We start from the raw sequence: 22,668 nt of genomic DNA on the forward strand, positions 1-22,668 counted from the left end.
ATCATTTATTTGGCTTCGTGTAAGAAATGTAACTTACAATACATTGGCTCTACAACAACAGATTTTAGAGTTAGATTTCGCAACCACAAGTCTGCTATGCTGACCAAGAAAAAGACTTGTGAGGGAGCGGTGCATTTCAACAGAACACCGCACGACTTAAACGACTTTTCTTTCCAGTGTATTGATCAAGTGCAGATAAATGCAAACAATACAAGTAACATCGAAAAGCTTTTAATCACTAAAGAGGCATATTGGAGTGCACAGTTGTTCTCTCTGGCACCTTTTGGCTTGAACAAACGTCAGGAATTCCACTCGAAAAAAAGAATAAACTACAATTAGCGCAAAAATAACTTGCAAATTTGGCGGTTATCTTAGTTCAGGTGTTCAAAGGCCCTGACCTTGGATCTTGTTAGCTTTGTTAGCGCTAGGTTTTCTCAGGGGCCCCCATCGGGGAATTTATTACATTATTGTTGTTTAAGGGCCCTGTTTAGGGCGCCTGTTGTGCCTTGCCGCGGCATAGTTTCAAGGGCTTTGTTTGGGGATTTTGGGACCGCCTTTTTTGAACATTGAATATTTTACACGCGGGTCCCTTCACACTTTCGGCTGACTCGACGAATCGCGTTACTTTTTTGATATTAATCTTATTTGTATTATATTCGATTATTTATTCTTATTTGGTTTGTGTCTTTTGAGTTTTGTACCGCATTGTCATAGTATCTCGCTTAGTAATCACCGATTGTTTATCATTGGTTAATTTTTTCGTTTTCATGTGTTACCACGCCCTGTTATGTAATCATCTTTGTAATATGATGTCATTTTTTATACTGTAAACTTATTTAAGGTTATTGTAATTTATTATTCACTTGCACTGCAACTGATGAAGGTCTTTGACCGAAACGTTTATTTTTATTAAATTTTTAAACTTTTTTTTAGATTTCTTAGATTTTTTACTGTATATATATTTTTTTTTTCGCTCGAAGTTGTCCGTCCTCGTTTTCCACAATTGCCTATATATATATATATATATATATATATATATATATATATATATATATATGTATATATATGTATATATATAAAAGAAATTTATTATTTTCCAATTCCTTATTTTTGCCTTGCTACGAGCCAAAATTGAATTTTGGCCAAACTGAGGTTGCCGACCGTGATCAGAAAGGTAAAACTCACCGATTTTGTGAAGCGTGCTACGTCGCCTAAAATGCAGCTCACGCAAATTCGTTTTCATGCGAATTTTAAGGTACATTCATTACTTTGCCTGACGAAATATGGAAACTTTTCGAAAAATTCGAAGCTTACCAGCGAGGCTGGAAGATACCCTACTCCGAGGCCTTTGATCACCTACTAAAATTTAGCCAAATTTGACGGGGAAAATCTCAAAAGTTGGGGTCTAAATGAAGCCTAAAAAGCACACCACAGTAAATTCCATACCTTAATAAACCATTCTATAAGTTCAAACCGGCGGGTATCCCATTGGATTGCACGCGAGAACAGATTAAAATCTGCCACAGTCAGTGTGTTTACATAGCTATCGCTCGTGTCAAAGTCATTTGCATAACGCTAGCACCCGGTGAAAATACATCTTCTTCCGTTCAGGTTCGTTTGTTGACCTTCTGAGTAGTGGCAAATAGCTTCCTTTAATAGCGGAGCTCCAGCGGCCCGAAGGGCCGCCAAGCGGAGCCCCATACTCATATGGGAAAGAAAAGAAATCCATGGATGAATTTTCTCATGGTTTTCATGGCTAGCGGTATTGCTCGTGGGCGCGTATGCACGACGACGACGACGACGACGGCGACGGCGGAGTTGCCCAACATGGCGGCCATTCTCCAATTAATAGGTCGACAGAGACATGCACCCTCGGTCTCTAGCAGAAGAATGCCATTTTTCTTGGCGGGATTTTTAAAGAAAAGAAAACGCATTTCTATTTGTTATGTCGACAAACGATAGCGGAGGTTGATCTAATGTTTTTAAGATAGGGTTGCACTGAAGGAATTAAAAAGAAAGCAAGAATTAACAGGCAAAGAAGTAGCGACGAAGATCGCGAAAAAGAGCGGGCCAACGCTGGGGAAGGAGGCGAAACAGTACTGAACAATGGCGTAAATTAAAGCGAGTCAAGGGCTAGAGAAAGGAAGTGAAATAATACCGAACAATGCCGTTAACCAAAGCTAACGAGGGCCATAGATAGGATGTGAAAGTACTCAGAAGACTGCAGTGCCAAGTTTTTTAAAATTCGCGCGTTGTACTGTGACGCTGGGCAGCCGTGCAAGAAAAGTCACATGATTTGGTCAGGTGACGAAGAAGAGAAATCAAACATGTCCGAGTGTTACAAAACAGTAAACACAGCGGGAAAAAGTGGTTGATTCGTTGATCTGTCGAAAAGATTAGTTCAGTTCAGTCTTCACAACTTTTGCTGCAAGTTTCTGCCTGGAAGATTTACACTGGCCGAACTGATGTTGCCAACTTGCGGTAAGTGAGTTTTGTTGTTGCGTTTGCTATGAAAATTAACAAGTTGCCTCGGCGATATAAGCTTATTTTCAATTGGAATCCTTTGAAAGTCTTCCTTATTTGAAGCCATGCTGTGAAACAATTTATAAATTGCATCGTTTTAATTTCTCTCATCTCTAAACAATAGCAAGTGAATCGCTTTGTGGAGGTTGTTGTAAGCTGTAAACAAATTAAGCTTTCTGTCGATTTTCGCCGTCAACCTAAGCTTATAACCTCACGTCTAGAAATAAGCTTAACCAAAACCGTATTTCTAAACACGGCCGGGCGAGTTTTGAAGTTTTCTCTGTGTTAGTTGGCACAGCCGCCTCGTAGACTGCTAAATTTTTTTCTTCTGTTGTTGAAAACCAAGAAAGGTGTACAAACAGGATTTGCTAAATTTACTTTCAACGTTCCTATGTGAAGATTTGCATATTGTGATTATAAAGTATGGAGATTTCCTCGTTTTGTTAGTTCAGTTTATTCGGTTTGGCGAAATGCTTGGGTGAATTCCCAGGTTAATTTGGCTGAAGACTGGCAAAGCTACCGCCGATAAAATGACTGCAAAGCTAAATTAAGCCGTCGGCAAAAATGCACGCTGTAATATTCAAATTTAAGCGTGAATAATTATTAAACTTTTAACACTGCAAGGTTAAACGAATTTTCTTTATCCTCTCTTTCATTCGGTTACCTTTCAATGAGAAGGATTTGCTTTTGATACTCAGATGAAGTGATATGCATAATTATTGTGTTTATAATGTAGATTTCCTCGTTTTATTTTGTTGTCAGTCCAATTAGTTCGGTTTGGTGAAATGCTTATATAGTCCAAATGTCGAGTAGACGATTGTGCATGTAAATCCTGTGTGCAAATAAAGCTCTACTTTCATTTTGATTGACTATTTCATTTTATTAGTGCCACTGCTTTTGGTTGGGGGTACATGGGTTATTCCCCAAATATGCAGTATTTACAGTTAATATGGAAATGTTCCTCAAAAGTGAGATAGTACTAATGGAAAAAAAAAATGCGAAGAGTTTTACTCGGTAAATTGAACAGTGTAAATGACATTTACATACTTAGAAAAAATTTAAGGAGTAGAAGTTCTTGCCCTGACCATTTCTCGGTAATAGAAATAAGTTTTACATACATACATGCATACACAATTTAGTTGGTGAGAGCGCTCTCCTCTCTCCACACACACACACTCTCTCTCTCTGCTCTTTTCTTCACACTAATTTTGTTATTAACTACATTGTAACTCATTAACCGAATGTCACTCACTGTTTGCTTTGTTGTGCATGCATACTTTTTTTACTTGTCAAAGAAAGTTTCAGTTTCTTCCTGGCTGTTTCCTTTGTCCTGTCCAGTACCAATTCCTTTGTAATATAACTTTGTGAATTCTCTATTCTCCTTAAATTTTATCTTGTCAGGGTGATAGAATGCACTCTAAGAGTGTTCAATCAAATGTTGTTTTCAGTCGCTACAATTTTCAGGAAAAAAGCAATGGTTTTCTTAATTTCCTTTTACTTTGTGTTAGGACCTTTTAGCATGCTCGTAATTGACCCATGGGCATAATTTTGAATAAAGTAAAGAATTAGATCTGTTTTAGTGTTAAGTATTTTTAAATTATTATGAATTACATGTAGGCATTTCTTTTTAGTTTTTATTTTTTATTTTAGTCACATGTGATGTTTTATGATTTTACCGACGTATACCATGTAAATGTAAATAATGCACTAGAATTAGCCAATCAGAGTGTGCATTGTATCACCTTTAAACACAAACCATATGTAATAAATGTATGTAAATGATATTTTTATGACAGAGAACTGAACAGGGCAAGAACTTCTCTTTCTTTTGTAAATTTATATATTCATTCCTCTCATTGCTGTCAAAATGTCTTAGGAACCTTCATTTTTGATAGTCCATTATTTTCCCCCATACCTAGCACAGAAGCTCACAAAATCCTAACTAATAACCAACATTTGTGTATCTCTGGCCTTTGCTGTGTACTACGTGTATATTCTGTTATCCTGCCTTAACTGCTAGAAACAATTTTGACAGAGCTGTTTCAACAGTTTCACTTAAATTAATTCCCAGTAACAGCGCTACATGTGGCAGTGTTATTGGGTATGAACTTTATGGAGGGGTTAAATTTTTATTTTTTTATTATGATTACAGGAGACAACAAAATATACATGTGTATACATAACCTGATGTTGGTGTTGGTTGCGAATCGTAGTTCATAATAGTCATCCTATTACAGGTAAGGAGGAAAAGTTCAGAAAGTTTAGAACATCTCTTCCCCCAGCACACCTTCTGTCTACAGGTGCAATTATTGGGAGGTTATATATATACATATACGAAGAGTAATGTAAAGTTATAAACTTAACATTAAAATCTGACATTTGAACGCCTCCTTTGCTAAAATTAGTCACGATTTAATTGTTATCACTCCCTGTGAATTCATAGAGATTCCAGAGGCAAATTATCACCTAATGTGGAAGTCCTGTCTTCAAGTTAGGGAAAATGACACAAAAAAAGTTACAGTGAAAGTAAAGAGAATTGTGAATGTTGATGTGGTGTACTTTGTACATCATGTTAAGGTATTTGGTGAGTGCCAAAGGCATAACATTTCATGCATTGCTTTTTCAGGACAAATTATATAACAGTGATGTTTTAAGGTGTTATCACAAAAATAGTGAGTACAATGTCCAGGCAGTACCAGTTTATGGAAGGCATATGCAGACAGTAAGAGGAACTGTAAGCATAATACCGGGTAAGTTTGTTTTATGCTTTTGACTTCTTGTACTTGGATTTTGTGTCATTTCATCACAAGAATAGCTGATGAAAGATGCAATAGTTGTTGCAGTTTATTTTTGAAGGCAAACTTATAAGTCTGTCTATGCTGGATAACAGCCATGTGTAAACTGAATGTAAAGCAAACACTCTGTGAAAGGTGGGGCATCCCTAAAACCCAGAAACTGGAAGCCGGAATCCAGAACGAAAAACTGGAATCCAGTAACCGGAAACCAGAATCCACAAATCGAAGAAAACAAGTTCTTCAAATACTCGAAAATTGTTTTGCTTAGGTTTTTGCCTGTAAAAAATAAGCGGCCAAGTAAAAAGGACCTCAAACTGACACAAAAATTCCCCATCTGTTGAAATGCGTGCAACCGTTATTTCTAGTGAAGGCTATAATTATGAGAATCTTAGTAAAGTGCGTCATAATTTAATTCCAAGCACCCTGAGAGCGTCTAAAATAAGCTTGCTGGCAATTAACTGCACGGCCATGGGCCGAGCGCAGTTCATGTTCTACCAGTGTTTTTTTTTTTGTTTTTTTTTTTGTTTTTTTTTTGTTTTTTTTTTGTGGTCGGTGACCAGACCCAAACTTCCTCTCAGCCAAATTTTGAATCACGCAACCTGTGATGTTTATTTGCCATAAGCTGTTGAAACGTTAATACAAGGACAATGTTACGGATATTGTTTTCTTTATTTGTGTATAATATATATTTCTTCTGGTTTTATTGAAGCGTTGGATTCAAAGGGAAATAATAAATACGCTAAAAACGATAAAAAAGGGTATTACGTCAGCCATGGAATGCGCTGACGTTGCAGCTTTCATTTTCGCTACATGACAAATGCACTGTAAGATAATGTTTACTTTGCAAGTTTATTTTGCCAGAAGCGATGGTCATTAATTTATTTGCAATTTTGTGAGTATTTCTTGTGGGTTTCGGCAAATGAAGTGAATTCTTTGGCTGTTTCATCGCAAGCGAGTTAAGAGATTTGGAGAAAAATTAAGTATTTGCCGAGGTAAACAAGAGCTTGCCGGAACTTGTAATGTTTAAGTCAGTGCTAGGAGAAAAAACACAACCGTTCCAAAATTAGCTGTGGATAACGTAAACCCCCCTGATTGTGTGACTTGCGTGACCACTTCAAAGCGCAAGCAAATTAAATTTTGACGTTTCAGGAAGAAAGCTGTTTATTAAAAGCATTATTAATAGCGTGACACTCGTTTCCTTTTGTATCATTCATGGGCATGTTCCGAGCGAACTTCCAGATTAAGACCATTACATCATCATGGATTTCACAAAGGCTAAGACTGATGGTGCAATAAGATATGACACAGTTTGTGTTGATCAAGTGATGTGTTTACAGTAATCAAAGGACTGCTTTGGAATGTGCACTGCGTTGTGACTGTAGTATTAACAAAACAGTTAAATTTTAAAAGCGTGGTTATAAGATTTAAAAGATCTTCTTGCCATTTTGTTTAATAAGTGATCTGCAATTTACCAGAGGTATAAATTTACCCTTTATGTCTAGTAGATACTGAACAAGATAGAAAATATCATAGAGAACAGGATGTCCGTCAGTGGCAGCCCCCTGTACATTGACGGTCACGCCCCCCACTTTTGAAGTTCAAAGGCTAACCTGGCTCATCTTAATATAATATTTGATTTGTCCAACAGATACCATACTAGTTCAGGATCAACACTATTTCCACACCGATACTGTGACAAATCAGCATTTCATATTCTTGGCGGCCATCATATTAAAACAATTTATAGAAATGTTGCACACTTTAATTACCTCCATCTGCTTCTCACTTGCTAACAGATCGGACCACATGTTGTTAAAAGATGCTTAAAGACTGCCAGAAACTCACGACAATAGCTTGTTGTTATTGTGCTACTCACCAGTCTTCTCATAGCAATTTGATCTAGACAAGAACTGCACTCTCACCAGAACCAGGTTGAACAAAAGATGGGTAACTAAGCCTTTGAGCAGGCTCTTGTGTTTGGGCCGGGGACATGAGCGGTAAAGCTGCATGAAGGCACTTGCTGACATGCCAATGCAGAAAAACACTAGACACTTATTTAGCCTGCTCAGGCACTAGAGACAGATAGTAGAGCCTGCTCGCAGGCTATGAGTAACTCTATCCACCTGAAAAATCACTAACCCTGACTGGAAAGGGATTACCCAATGGATAGCTTTATCCAGCTTTTGAACAATTGGGCCAGATGTATAGCTAAGGGTTGTTCAGAACTAGTCAAAATTTTTTTAGCAATTACAGTTTGTAGCTGAAGTAAAGCCAAGAAAGTAAATAACAGCAAAATAATTTTTCCCCATATTTATTTATTAGACATTGCTGAAGTGAATTATTTCTATCATCATTCATAATATCTGGATTCAGGATTCTAGTTTCCAGTTCCGGATTCTGGTTTCCAGATCATTTTTTTAGGGTTGTTCTTAATGATGTATGTGCATGTTAGTCTTGAATAATCTGAAATTTCAGAGAGGTTAAGAATATCATATCATATCTGTGATGGTTCTGTATCTGTTGGTGTGCAATGATCTACACCAATATTTCAACGTAATAATGTACAGTGTATATTAATTAACCAAATTATGCTGTTTTTAGTTGACCAATGCTACTATTGTAATGTGATGTTGAAGCCCACAAATTGACAAACATGCCCAGTGTCAACTTGTCAAATATATGAAGTCGCCAGACAGTCTGGATTACAAAATTTTCTGAAAGTTGGAATTACCAGGTAAGATATTTCTTAAACATTATTTTGTAATTAATGATTTCTCAGACATTGTTTTCTTCAAGAAAAGATTCATACCCCACATGGAGGTTTTTTTGTCTATTAGAGCTCTATCTTCCTGATACTTTAATTTGGAATTTTTGAAGACTGACCATAAATGGGTGTTGGGTGTGAATATCTTCTGGTACTGCACATTCAGATTTACATGTAGTAAGCAAGAACATCAGTATTTATCCTGACAAAGTCTGATTTTCTTTTGGAAGCTGAACTCATATGCAGTTGTACAGTTATATGTACAACCAAACAGCCTGGATGACCCTTTGATTGGGACTGGGCACATTGTTGTAACTTGCAATGTTCCAGTTTCTTGTTTAAAGCAAACTGCATTTGATCTCAAAAGCAAGTCACCAAGTTCATTTCAGTTATTAAGTTTTCTTTGCATCTCAGGGCAGAGCCTGCCACTGTGAAAGTTGGGATACCAGCCCGGGGGAGGTACTTTGGGAATTTCTGGGTGGGGATGTGCTGCTTGGACCCTGGAACCCTTAGCCTACACCAGAGCTAGTTCAGCTGAATTTTGCTACCCTATACTAGAATAAACTCCCCAAATCCCCCCATCTATCAACACGGTTGAGGCTGATTTGCCTAAATTTAAACTTGCTGATTTGATTTTTTTTATATTTTTGAGTGGCAATTCCTGATTTCCTTAGTCTAAATAAAATCTTCAACCAAGTAGTCAATTTTGTGAAAAATGATATCCTATTCTAGACCCAAACGCTCTGATTTATATACCCTATCCTAGAGTAAACTGCTTGAAAACCATACCCTTCACAGCGGTACATATCTATATAGCCCATATATGGTAGTGCCCCCCCCCCGGGGGGTACCAGCCCCTAGCATTTGATTTACTAACACTCAGTAAACAACTAACAATGAAGTACACTGTATATCAAAGAAAGGAATGTCATCTGTTTGTGTGTAAAGATTATAATAAATTATAATCGATATGTTTTTATCTGAATAACAGTGGTGTTCAAGTAGCAGCTACAGCATGATTACATGTCTGTTCCTGTCATTCAATATATGAACAGTTTACACATGGGCAGCCTGTATTAAGACATCAAAGATTTTCAAAGCAACCATGGCCTGGTGAGATATTTCTGAAGAAATATAAATTTAAAGTCCTTATGATTGCTTATAGGCATTGATTTTTATTGTAAACAATATCTTATTGAGTGTATTTTTCTTGTGTACTAATTGTTGTAGAACACAGAGATCACTATAAGTATGACAGAGATATTAAAGTGTGAAAAGTTCTATAAACAAATGCATGCAGGAACAAATTAATTTATGATGGATGCAGCTTCTGAGAGATCCCCAATGTTAATGGAACATACACCGTACATACATGCAAAAGAGTTCAATAATTTATTACTTAACATTGCAATGATTTGTTTGGTTTCTCTGTATTTACAGACAACTTGATGGGATTTTATAATAAAGTTTCCATATAACGCGCGCTCTGATTGGCTGAAACAGCGTGCTTTATCAGAGAACAGAGCACGGGTTGATTACGGTAAGTTGGCTTCCAAATTTTTGCTTCGGAATTTTGACAAATTTGACCCAAATTAAACATCCCCTGTGACTCAGACGAACGCACTGGAAGCGAGCTATTTTTCTGCAGTAAATATGGCTCACAGAGACCATTGTTAGCAACAGTAGTGTTAAAACTGTACTAAAATAACAAGTTTTGCTAGATTCCCGCCGACAAAACATGTACAGCTGTAGCGAAATACACAAATTCTCAACCTAAACAGTGCTTCGATAAAGACATTAATTTTGTTACGAAGGCAGAAATTATACTAAGAAGTAAAACAACGACAGAAAACAATTGAACTGTCTTTGTTTATGATGAAAAGCTTTATTTTTGTGAATTTACAATTAAAAATGCTCCTTTGCTCAAACAACACTTACATGCAGTGTAGTAACGCTCGTTCTCCGGTCATCTCAGCGAAGTAAACCGACGAGTGGTCAGTGCAAAACTTGCTCTGATATTCTCTTCTGTGCTCGAAGTAGAACCAGTGGGAGCCGTTAAGTCTTCCTAACATTTACGCTAGTTCGGGCAATCTTGCTGCATGCGGCTACGAGCCGTAAATAACTGTAGCTCCTTTCAAATTCAACCCGGCATTTCGCATTTTCATCCACAAGCTTTGAGCTCCGTGTTTCATAATTTCCACTGGAAAAGTGCTCGTTTTCATGGGCCACAATACGGCCGGATTCCTCTGGACTATAAACCTTTACCTGCCTTGAGATCCGTATTTAAAAATTAACTTAAAAGCGAACTTTGAAGGCATCATTCTTCTCTCGAAAGCCGCTCAAACTTCTCGAAACTGAAAGCTTAGCTCAAGTCCAGTTTGTGATTGACAGCTGTCGCTTCGTTAGCCAATCAAATTACTTGAACAATTCTAACAAGGATTGTGATTGGCTTATTTTAGCGTGCTTTATCAGAGAACAGTGCACGGCTGACGCCACTTTGGCTCGTTTGGAAAATAAAGTTTGGTTTGGAAATTCAGCCGAATGCGTGGGGAAATTATCTGATTCTTTATCATAAAACAAATAAAGAAGCCTCGACTGTGCTCTGTTCTGTTGTAAAGCACTTAGGAAGCGGTAGAGCACTCAAGAAGTAGGGAAAAGCACTCGACTACGTCTCGTGTTTTCCCCTACACTTCTTTCGTGCTCTACCGCTTCCTGCATGCTTTACAACAGAACAGAGCACAGTCGAGGCTTCTTTATTTGTTAAATAATTTATGCACCAAGGTCATTGAATAAACTGGCTTAGAAGTTGAGTTCTGCAACCCATCCTGTGTTGTAATATCATGGCTGCAACATTGTGACAGATACACTGTATTACATTATTAAGAAACACATATATTAACTAATTATTTGAGGTGCCTGTTAAATTAATCAGTTTTTCTTAGAGATAATTTACTCATTGTTTATTTAAATAATTGCTTTTTTGGCTTTAAAATGATATTTATCGTGTTTGTAAATCAATTTTGTGATAATCTGCATTGGACATGGCATAAATTAATATTTTGCCAACATGAAATGGAGACAGACAGTCTTGCCATTCGCAACGTCCAGTAAGGCTAATTTGTTCCCTACTGTTGTACAAATAGTGTTCTCTTGTTTATAAATTATTTCAATCTGTTGTTTAAATGATTGCCTCATAACCCCTATGTCCAGTTTGGTGCATGTAGGATATTGATGTATTGTTTATCCATTTTGCTGTAAGTTATCTTAATTGATATGTCAATCAAAACATATCTTGGATATGCTGGGCTCTTCTGACAAATGTACCTATGCCTCATAACCTTTGAGTGCATTTGGTTGTGTAGTGCAGACAAAATACATGTACATAATATAACTTACTCTTAGCTTGCTTATAATTCTTGGTATAATTTAATCATAGCAAAATTAATTAATGGAACCCAATAACAGCTCCTGTAGTCCACAATCTCAGTCAAGAAGAAGAACAAATCACATTGAAATTGAATAATAAAATTATTATTAGAAGCCTATACAAGTATTCATGATCAGCAAAAAAAATATCATAATTACTATTCATGCAAGAGTGATTTTGCTTATTGCAAACCCTTTCAGCAGGATGAGACTCCAGACAAAAGTGAAGATGGCTAAATGTATCTTTGGGGACAAGTTAGAAAACAAAACTTTCCAACTTTTCAGTAATGTATACTATTTTGGTATTTTTGCGAGATTTCATTTGGTAGAGATTTAGGGACTGAGTATTGTAACCACTGCATTTCAATCAGTCCCCACAGTAAAAAAAATGTTTAAACTTCTTTTGTGTGGGAGTCCCCATGTTAACTAAGAAAGAATATAATGATTAACAACAATGTCTTGTCTTTCTGAATAAGGTAGGAAAGAACAGGAAATGCCACCAAAAAGCACAGAAGACAGTTCTGTTATGTGATCAAGATTTTTAGTGGCTTCCCAGAAATCCTTGAAATCATGGCTCTATATTTCACAATCACACCATCTTACACCTCGATCTGCTTATGTGATCCTATTTCCAGCTGAAACTATTAAATAGTTCGCAATTTACCTCACATACATGTTCGATTATTTTCATTAGTAACAGCATTCCGAAAAAATAACTGAGGAGTTCCGCTTTTAGGCTCGGCTAAATCTATATATTACTTGTGCACACTCTACATGCAGTTTTGAGGTGAAGGTTGCGTTAAAGTTGATCAATTCTCAAGACTTGCGCGACTCCAAAAGTAAATAATGGCGCCGGTCTGCAGAAAATAACCGTAGCCGTCATCCTGACCCTTCAATAAGTTCTGCCGCAGAGGTAGCACTAGGAGAAGAAGAAAATCGTAAGTTTTCATATATCGTTTAATGGCAACTGAATCCTGTACTACTGCCAAGACTACTGGGAGCTTGAGGGCCATATGCCCCAATTTGAAAAACAACAACGAACACTTGCCGGTTGCATCGCTGGGAAATGAACCTGAATGAACAGGACACGCTTGAATGGAACTATGTTTTGCGATGAATGATGGGCTTTACTTCTGTTTTATGCTTGATGCTTGTCTTTTAGTGTCTTGCACAGCGCATACGGCAAACTTCAGGATCCGTTTATCGGGCCGGTTATACAACGAAAGCTGCACCAGCTTCGTCAAAATGTCACACAAGTTGTATCCTTCAAGTTTTGCTTAGAAGCACCGATATTAAAACCAATCCTTCATACTACATGATTCTCCATGCCAGTTCGAGTCTTCATGTCAGTATTCTCTGACATGTCACCAAAGTGGCCCATCAGTCATAATGATAAGCGTAAGCTTTTCAGTAAATCAGCGAAAATATACATAGGAAATAAATGGTTTGACGTAGGTCTTATCTGCTCTCCAGTAATCTCTTCTTAATAGAATATTTAAATAATTTATTTTAGGGAAAACCTTAACAAACGAGGAAGTTAAACGGGCTTACATTAAATTCAGTTCACGCAATCATGTAATTACAAGAACTGTATGAAACAAGTGCTATTTCTCTTCTGGTTCACGTGGTGGTGGATTTTATTTTATCCGTAGCCATTTTAATGCCAGTTTTTTCTTGGTCGAACAAACTGATATCAGGATACTCGACGTCTATCAAAAGCACGAAAAATGTCAAAAATAGGAAGATTAGTTACAGAACAGCTTCGGTTCGCTTTTACGCCATTGTTTCTAATATGGAGCAATTGAAATGCCTAAATCAACTAAAAAAAAATGAAACGCTGAATTGAGTGAACTGCTTTTACCACAGGAAGTGTTATCCTAGCTAAGTGCTCCAGTTCGTAACTTGCCCTTTTATCTTCCTTAAAGTTGCTATACAGAAAAGGTATCAAGATGTTAGACAGAAATGAGTGAATTGCTTTTACCACACGAAATGCTATCCTACCTAACTTCTCCAGTTTGCCATATCTTCTTTTTGATCTTGCTTAAAAGTGTTATCGGAGAAACTACTAACTACTGTACTTAATTTTCTTGTAAAAAGTGGTCACAGACAATGATAAGAATTGGTAATTGACAACAACCTAGGCAGAAGAAAGAACTGGCCATTTTTTTTTTTTTTTTACAAGAGACTGATTTTAAAGACAAATTTGCTTCAGACTTACCATGTACTCATATCAAGTTGCACTGCCGCTCAAATGGCTCTACATAAGAAAATGCAGAGAAAAAATGACTTAATTCGCAAAGCCTGTTGTGGCTAGACTTAATCTGGTTCCGAAATTAAGCGCATAAATATAGCTGAGGCTAACAACAAAGCTACTGAAAGTAAGAAAAAAGAAAAGATAGCGATCATAGCGTAACAAAATAAAATTCTCGTACCTCCAATCAGCTTGTTCGAGATGATTGAACAGGCATCAAGCCGATGCTTAAGGATGATCTAGCTCCAAGTGTGGCGTACGATGATAAAAGCGATAAATGATGTTACAAAGACCTGATTATTTTAATTAAAACTTCATTTCCTACAATAAAGCTTGACTCTCTGAAACGTAAACTTGATTTTTTGAAACTCAGACTGCATTCAGTAAAACGGAAATTTGATTGCTAGAAGCGTAAACTTTAGCCGCATACTTAATTCTTTGAAATACAAACTTAGTTCTTTCAAATGCATGGGAAGAACAGCTGTTCTGGTGATTCCTTGACGGGCAAACTTGATTCTTTGCTGAAACACAAACATGGCTCTTTTACACGCAGATTTGCTTCTGTTAAGCCCATGGAAAAAACAGCTGTGAGCAACCTTAAAAAGCAAATCTTTATGCTCACCAACTCGCCCAATCACCAAAGATAAGCCCCAACAGAATGGCTTATTTCATGTGGGCGACTATCTCAGAATACCCGGCTGTTTCTAGTAGGCTATACCTGTTATTATTGTTATGTTCCGTGACGATAACCAGTAGCTTTCTACGCTCTTAATTCCATTTCCTTTAAGACGGTTTCTTCTTTGTTTTGTTTTGTTTTGTTTTGTTTTGTTTGTTTTTTTCCTACTTTGGCTGTTCGTTTGATATTAAATGCATAGTGAAATGTCTCAAGGGGCGTGAACGTCTAAACAGAGCTAGATGATAGGCATCAGCCAGTTGTCAATTCGTAATGCAACTAACCTAATCAATACCACAACGGCACATTATTAGCATTCTTAGTAGTATTTGCCATCAGGATTCTGTTTTACTCATTTTTGAAGTTTCCTGCTCCTTTTAAGTCTTTCGAGGTTTCTTGCTTTCTCGTGGACATTTGCAGTCAAATATTTGAAACTCGTCGCAACTACGAGTTCCCTTCGCAAATAAAATTCAATATTTGTTAATTAGCCATGCTCTAAACGAGCAAGGGACTGGGTACGAATATTTAAAATCGACACCTCTCACCCTAAACGATACAACACTCTCATTAATAACAGCTTTTCAAAAGCGTATTGCATCTTTGTATTTGCACTAAAAAATACAGACGTTTGGTAAGCGTACTAACGTTTGCATGTTCTTTTAGATCACAGGCTCAGTTTTTCAAATTAATCGATTTTCAATATTTATACCCAGTCCCTTGCTCGTTTAGAACATTTCTGATTAAATTCCAGCAAATAATCGACAAGGGGTAGCCGAGTGGAGTCACAGACTGCTTTGAAAATATTATGACGAAATTTATCATCGATATCTTCAATGTCACGCGCTCAGCAGCAGAGCTGTATGAACCCTGAATCGGCAAACTCTATCAATTGCTGGAAATTGCCTTGGTATTTAACTCGATGGAAAACTGCATCGAGGGGAAGGAGAAAACGGGACCGTTTTTATCATTATTGCCAAAATTCCCATATAGAGCTGTTTTCAACTGAGTGTCGTAAAACGGAAATCAAACCAACTACTTACCAGTTGGACTACTCAGCCAATCTCGAACCGTAGTAAAACCAAAACCCAAACCGAAATTAAAGATATTGTCTCATTACCATTCGACACTCAAAATGAAACGTTCTGTTGTCTTTTTCTTTAAATTAGTTTCGGCCGTCAATTGAAAACCGCTCTAAGGTGTAATATTAATTACTACTAGCTCCTCCTATTAAGACGCTGACTGTCCTGTGGTTTAAGCGATTATGAGGACGAATAGCACCAGAAAGCTTATTTACCAGTAATTGAACGTAGACGGAGATTCAGGAGAACCTTATAGGGAGCGTTCACGATAAGTTGGAAAAGTGCCTCTCTCCACCCAGGTGTATAAATGAGTACTGGCGAACTTAATGCTGGGGGTAACCCTGCGATGGACTAGCATCCCATCCAGGAGAGTAGAGATACTCCTAGTCGCTTCATGCTACAGAAACCGGGATAAGCTCCGGCCTGATGGGCCACTTGGTTCGCATGCAGACTTTGTCTTTACTTCTACGGTTAGGCCTGCCGTCTACACTAACCCGTCACGAAAACGAAGCTTTTCGCTGAACGCTCTTCAAAAAGGAGGAATTTGAAAACGCCCGCTTTTCGTTTTCGGACCTTTCCGAAAACAATGGCGTCACGATAATCTTGTGATTTCCCCGACTGAATTTTCCACAAACACAAAACCGAAATGGCCGGTAACTGTTGCGTTTTTAAATTACTCAGGCGTAGTGTGGCCGGAAAATATTTGATGCGCGATTTTCAGAGTAAATTTTCCGCGCTTTCAACTTCCTCCGGCGTAGTGTGGACGGAGCCTTAAGATTCACAGAAAGAAGCGAGCAACAGCGTAATACTATGGACCTGGATTAACAGTACAGCTCGACAGACGGTCGCCTTCATAATAAAACGTTAATAAAAGAGATGTTATTAAAATACGAACAGTTTGCGGTTATTGATATTAGATCGGCTAGCTTTGTTATCTTTTATAAAAAGTCTGATTTCTTGTAACTGTAAAAAAGTTAATTATAACATCTTGTTTTACTGTGCTGAAAAGAAAGTGAAATATTAAGGCGGATTTTTTAGTATTGTTAAATCTTCTTCACTAAGTAGAAAAAAGTATGATTTAACAAATTAAAGGCATTTTTCTTTTCACCTTCAGTCATCGTGTCTCTACAGCTAATATTATGAAGCGCCCTCTTTACACCTTAGCCATTTGTGTTTGTGCACCCAAGTTTTACCGACACATTTCCAAGTTCTGAAGCTTGCCAAGTCCGCATACCTATATTTATTACCCCACTGTTTTTCACGAATAAACGTCAATTTCATGGCTGTCAAGAAGGTGGCTTACTATATAAACAACGTCGATCTTTATAGAATTCTAGTACGAAAGAATTTAGTTCTTATGATAGCAGTTCAAAGCCGCTTCGCCGCCATTACTTGTCCGGTTCCTTTACAAGTAGTGCAGCCATTTTGTGGATCTTACTCAGCGCCAATAGAAGGATGTCAGACGAGCATTTTCGTAAATCAATTCTATTTATGCAATCTCGGCAACCTTAAAATACACTAATATATATGCAAATTAATGTAAATTAGATTACACACAAAATTAATCCCCAGACATCAGGTGGTTTAGTTTGCGTAGTGAACGCTGAAAACACTGAGTTGCCGAAACTTGAAAGGCAAAGTTCTCAATCTTAATTTTGATTTAATTTTTTGAAAGTTATTATGCAATTTTTTACCTCAATAAGAGAGCATTTGTTTTAAACTTTTATAATTCTTTATTACCTCTTTGTTGATTAACATTCTAATTTAGTCACACCTTCGTGAGTGTATATCAAAAACAGTAAAATTAATGTCATCTTATCTACGTTTCGAAGACTGGGTTATACAGAACCAACTTTTAATTATGACGTAGGGTTGTTTCAGCGTAAGTTCACTGCCTTATATCGACTTTATGTTATACTTTTACAAACCACACGATGAATTTGAACTTCATATCTTATATTAGAAGACGAAACACGTTTCGAATGAAACATTATACATCGTCAATTGCACAAGAATGCCATGTTATACTTTTACAACGATCCTCAACCCACGAAGCTCGAAAACTTAAATTACCGAGGTTCGAGTCGCGTCCCGTTCGAATTTCGAGTCTATTTGAGTACCAAATGCTGTGTTCCTCGAAAGAGTTTTAAAGTAGTTACAGACTATTTTAATTATATTTTTAAACTTAGCAAAGTTTTCGAGTTTTGGAATTTTAACTATGTTTTTAAAAGCTTTTCAAAATACATTTCGAATTTTGTTTCAATAGTGCTTTAAACAGGTTTAAACACCATTAAAATCAGTCGAAAACTACGTTAAAAATACACTTTTTGACCTATTTTTAATCTATTTCATAAAATAGGTTAAAAACAGCTTTTAAAAATAGTATTTAAGAGTCCCTGTCCATAAAAATGGAAAATAACTCGGCAAGGGTCGAAAATTCGATTTCGCTCATATTTTCATGGTAGATAGGCTAGGGCATGACAAAGAATACTGGATAGTTTTTTTGGCAAAATATCCTTTTATTTCAAAGAAATATGCAAATTACCAAACTCAGTTAAAATCGTCATTTGACGCACCATTTTAATACACAAGTTTGAGAGCCTCGCATGCAAAACCACACTTTCTTCCGTCTTTAAAACACTCAAATATTTTTGTGCAATGTTTAAATGCGTACTGGGTTGATTTTAGGAAATGTTGCGTTGTCTTTTTGGGTGCAAAATAATTAAATTTCGAAGACATGTATTTCATTCACTTAAAAGTACTTCGTGAATATAATTAATTTTCACCATGTGCGAAACCTTCAAATGGATCAAGCTTCTGGTGGTTGAATCGCAGAAGGATGGTCTACAGATTCCTGTAAAATTTTCTTTGGGCAAATGATTGTGAGCGACGCGAGAGCTTTTCAAAGTACGTCAAAAATGCAAATATTTGACCATCCGTCGTCAAATTTCAATTTACGGGTTAGACGTATATTTTAGCATGCGCCACATGACTTGACCTATGTTAAGTTGAAATAGACACAGAGCTGATAATTTCGAAATGTTCTAACCTCATTTGCTGTAAAAGGCAGGTCCAAGGCCGATTTGACGTGTTTCTCTCACCATTCGTCGCACATAAAGCAGAAGTTTGCTGTTGTTTACATAACGTCCGATGTACATCGCCAACTGTCAATTTATTTAACGGTCGAATACCATGAATCTGTGACCCTCTTTCGACACATATGATCACCACTGCATCTAAGTCAAAAACGGCTAAGTCATTTGTAGATAGTTGCTTGCTTTGCACTACACCAAAATATTACGTTTGAACGTCATGGTTTGATGGCTTGAATCCTTGCCTGCAGCGGTTCCTTGTTTGTCACGCAATGCTGTCATCCCATTTTAGGGGGTAGGGGTAGGACAATTTCTATCCTAATACGTAAGGCACCGTAAGGCTTAGAATCACTGAGAGCACACAATCGTGTTGACTAGGAAGAGATTGAATTAAGAAATGAAAAGAATGAATGGTTTACCATTGCCCCTGTTGTTATCTTTTACTGGACCACCGCTACCTACATGCCCTGCGTAATACTGTAACGCTAAACTTATACCTAGGCCTTTTCGCGCTATGCAATTATTTTTGGTTTACATGTAATACAATGGGCTACCCTCGGGGAAATGGATGGTGACCGCTTAATGGAGCTAGCCGCTTAAATAGAGGTTGGCGTACCTTGAATATTTAATTTTTCACTGTCGGGCTATAAATTTCTTGGTGAACATGGAGTCAATTCACGACAATCGTGATAGACGTGTGTTTGAATTATCACTCGTCGTGCACCTTCAGTTTCAGACTCTTATCTGCCATCGCCCTTTCCAAAACAAAGTTCTTAAATTTTGGGTGGCCGCTTAACAAGGATAAAGACAATAATGAAACCCTTTTCGGAATGACCAAATGGTGGCCGCGGAGGTAACCGGCCAATAGGTGTTTTATTTACAATATTTTACTAACGATAATTTTGGACTGTATTGACAACAGTCCACTATTTTCTGTTGCATACCAATGCCTCGCCACTAAGCAAACAAAATACGCCAAATAAAATGGCATGGCCAGGGCTAGAGCTATTTAGTCTGTTTTTCTCACGAATTAGACACGTTGTGATTTCCTATTTTTATTTCAGGTAGTTCTTACTTCATTGATCTATAATTTGTTTATGGCGATTTTCTTAAAATTCTAGTGAGTACAGGCAATAGCTTTATCAGCTGTTGTCTGAAACGTCAGAACGTACAACAAACGTTATTTGGACCGATGCCACGTACACTATAGAACACGATTATATAAATATACACATATTATTATATATATGAACAAACAGATGAACAATGATTAAATTGTTTCACGTATCCTGAGAGTACTCTATACAAAATAGATCAAAATGTGCAGCATATGCCGTGACAGCATTGCGTGACGCACAAATAACGGCTGTAAGATTGTGCTGCGCCGACACGCTTATCAGCAATGGTCAGCAATCGATCAAACGCAATATTTTGGCGAGGCGTAAAGCAAGCAACTATCTACAAATGACTCAGCCATTTTAGACTTAGATGCAGTGATGTTCATAAGCGCAGAAAGATGGTCACAGATTCATAGTATTCGACCAATAATAGGTTGACAGTAGGCGATGTACATCGGACGTTAACCTTGTGTAAACAAAAGCAAACTTCAGCTTTATGTGCGACGAATGGTGAGAGATCGACTAGAAACAAATAAGGTTAGAACATTTCGAAATTATCAGCTCTGTGTCTATTTCAACTTAACATAGGTCAAGTCATGTGGCGCATGCTAAAATATACGTCTAACCCGTAAATTGAAATTTGACGACGGATGGTCAAATATTTGCATTTTTGACGTACTTTGAAAAGCTCTCGCGTCGCTCACAATCATTTGCCCAAAAAAATTTTACAGGAATCTGTAGACCATCCTTCTGCGATTCAACCACCAGAAACTTGATCCATTTGAAGGTTTCGCACATGGTGAAAATTAATTATATTCACGAAGTACTTTTAAGTGAATGAAATACATGTCTTCGAAATTTAATTATTTTGCACCCAAAAAGACAACGCAACATTTCCTAAAATCAACCCAGTACGCATTTAAACATTGCACAAAAATATTTGAGTGTTTTAAAGACGAAAGAATGATGTGGTTTTGCATGCGAGGCTCTCAAACTTGTGTTATAAAATGGTGCGTCAAATGACGATTTTAACTGAGTTTGGTAATTTGCATATTTCTTTGCAATAAAAGGATATTTTGCCAAAAAAACTATCCAGTATTCTTTGTCATGCCCTAGCCTATCTACCATCAGAATATGAGCGAAATCGAATTTTCGACCCTTGCCGCGAAATTAAGAATTTGTCTGATTTTTACAGGCAGGCACTCTTAAATACATTTAAAATAGTGTTTGGTTTGGTATAGTACGCCAAGAGTACTGATAAGCACTGTAGTACTGTATTTATTTCGACATGAAGTCATTAGTATCATTGATCAAGGTCCATTTCTAGACTTCGCCCGTAATTAACATCCAACTTTTTACGGCAGCCAGAAAGAACATACAATGCAAAAGGTAGCCAGTGTAAAAGGACCGAGAAAAGCAGAAAGGAAAGGGGCAACGAACAAAACTGAGAACGGTTAATGGCAATTAAGTCCAAATTTTGGCCTATGCGGATGCCCGGAATTGAAATTTTGCTCAATTTTGTACTTAATCCTCGAAAAATCTCTCCTTTTAGTTAAAAAAAAAAAAAAAAAGCTTTCTTAGCAGAACTTAGGCTTATTTACCGTCATGACAGCTAAAAAAACCTGGCTAAACGGTTAAAAACGGTATTTTTTGGCGAAAGTTTGGTATTCAAAGTAGTCCATGGGCCAGGACCCTGGAAAGAGCCATTTGGTACAATAAACGAGGGACAAATTCTAACACTTATTTTTAACAACATTGATTCCTCTAGGTTATTTTGGTGTATGATAACCATGCCAAATGAGTAGCTTTACTAGGATTATCACGTGATTAAATGACGTCACTCGGTTTGGCTGAATAAGCAGAATTGGTAAAAGGATGACTAATAACAGTTAAATGCAAACCTGAAAATGCTACATACATCGATTTTTGGTTATTGCAAACTTCAAACGCAGTTTTTAGACCTAATTCCAATAACTTATATATGACTTATAGGTATTATCCCTATATGGTTTCCATGGCAACACTTGTCAAATTATAAATATGAACAATAAGACGGAAAATGTGAAAAAAAAAGAAAGTGCTCGTGTAAATTGCACTGGTTATTTTCGAACGCTCGTTCTAAACTACATTGACTCCTCTTGCTTAGTTTGGTATATGATAACCATGTCAAATGGGTAGCTATACCAGGCTTGTCACGTGATCAATTGCAAACGACTCGGTTGGGCTGAACAGATAGAACTGGTACAAATGTGATTACTTTGGTCAAATATAAGCAAATGCAAATACAATCATGTTACATACACTGGTGTTTAGTTACTGAAAATCTCAAACGTTTTCAGAGCTTATGTCAACAACGTAGTTTTAACTTAAAGAAATTGTTCCTGGATGGTTTCCATGGCTAAACTTGCCAAATGCTAAACATGAATAATTATTCAGGATATAAGAAAATGCTTGTACATGTGTTACATTGATAATTAAAGTTAGATTTCTTCGTCTTCTTCTCTGTCATCTGAGACAAACTCCTCGATAGAATCTTCACATCTGTTGTCGTGGTCTAATAGCTTGCACACATCCGTGAACTTCAAACCATTTGCCGGGCAACTGCAGGTAGGAAGTTGACATGACCTTGTACACGAGTAAGACAGTTGTTCTAGCACGGCTGTAGGGGCTGGATCACCGCTCATCCAGTCAATGGCAAAGTGAACACCGTCTTCGCGCCAGCCAAAACCAATCGGGGTAGTGTCCCTTGGCAGCTTTGCAGACTTCGCTTCCAAATGGCTGCTTGGAAGTTTGCGCGAGCCGCATGCTTGAACAAGCAGTCAGCACAAGGTGGTAATTGGGTGGAGTCGATGTTACCCTTCTTGGCGCAGAATAACCTGTACTTCAGCTCATTAATGTTATCAGTTCTTGGTTGAGAGCAGTAGAGCTTATATTTAAACTCTTGAAG

The 22,668-nt window shown here is 37.3% G+C and overlaps 1 protein-coding gene and 1 long non-coding RNA gene across 2 annotated transcripts in view; one reads left to right on the plus strand and one right to left on the minus strand.

The window, feature by feature from the left end:
• Window positions 1-22,668, minus strand: part of LOC149096071 (substance-P receptor-like) — a 103,450-nt gene that overhangs the window by 38,888 nt on the left and 41,894 nt on the right. The window lies entirely within an intron of this gene.
• LOC149096076 (uncharacterized) lies at window positions 2,280-8,146 on the plus strand. Its single transcript, XR_016204469.1, has 4 exons — window positions 2,280-2,481; window positions 4,676-4,760; window positions 5,150-5,273; window positions 7,920-8,146. It is a non-coding gene; the product is annotated as an uncharacterized LOC149096076 (long non-coding RNA).

Source organism: Orbicella faveolata, unplaced genomic scaffold (genome assembly GCF_042242905.1).
Source record: "Orbicella faveolata isolate gen_17 unplaced genomic scaffold, um_ofav_v1 contig_48, whole genome shotgun sequence".
Classification (NCBI taxonomy): domain Eukaryota; kingdom Metazoa; phylum Cnidaria; class Anthozoa; order Scleractinia; family Merulinidae; genus Orbicella; species Orbicella faveolata.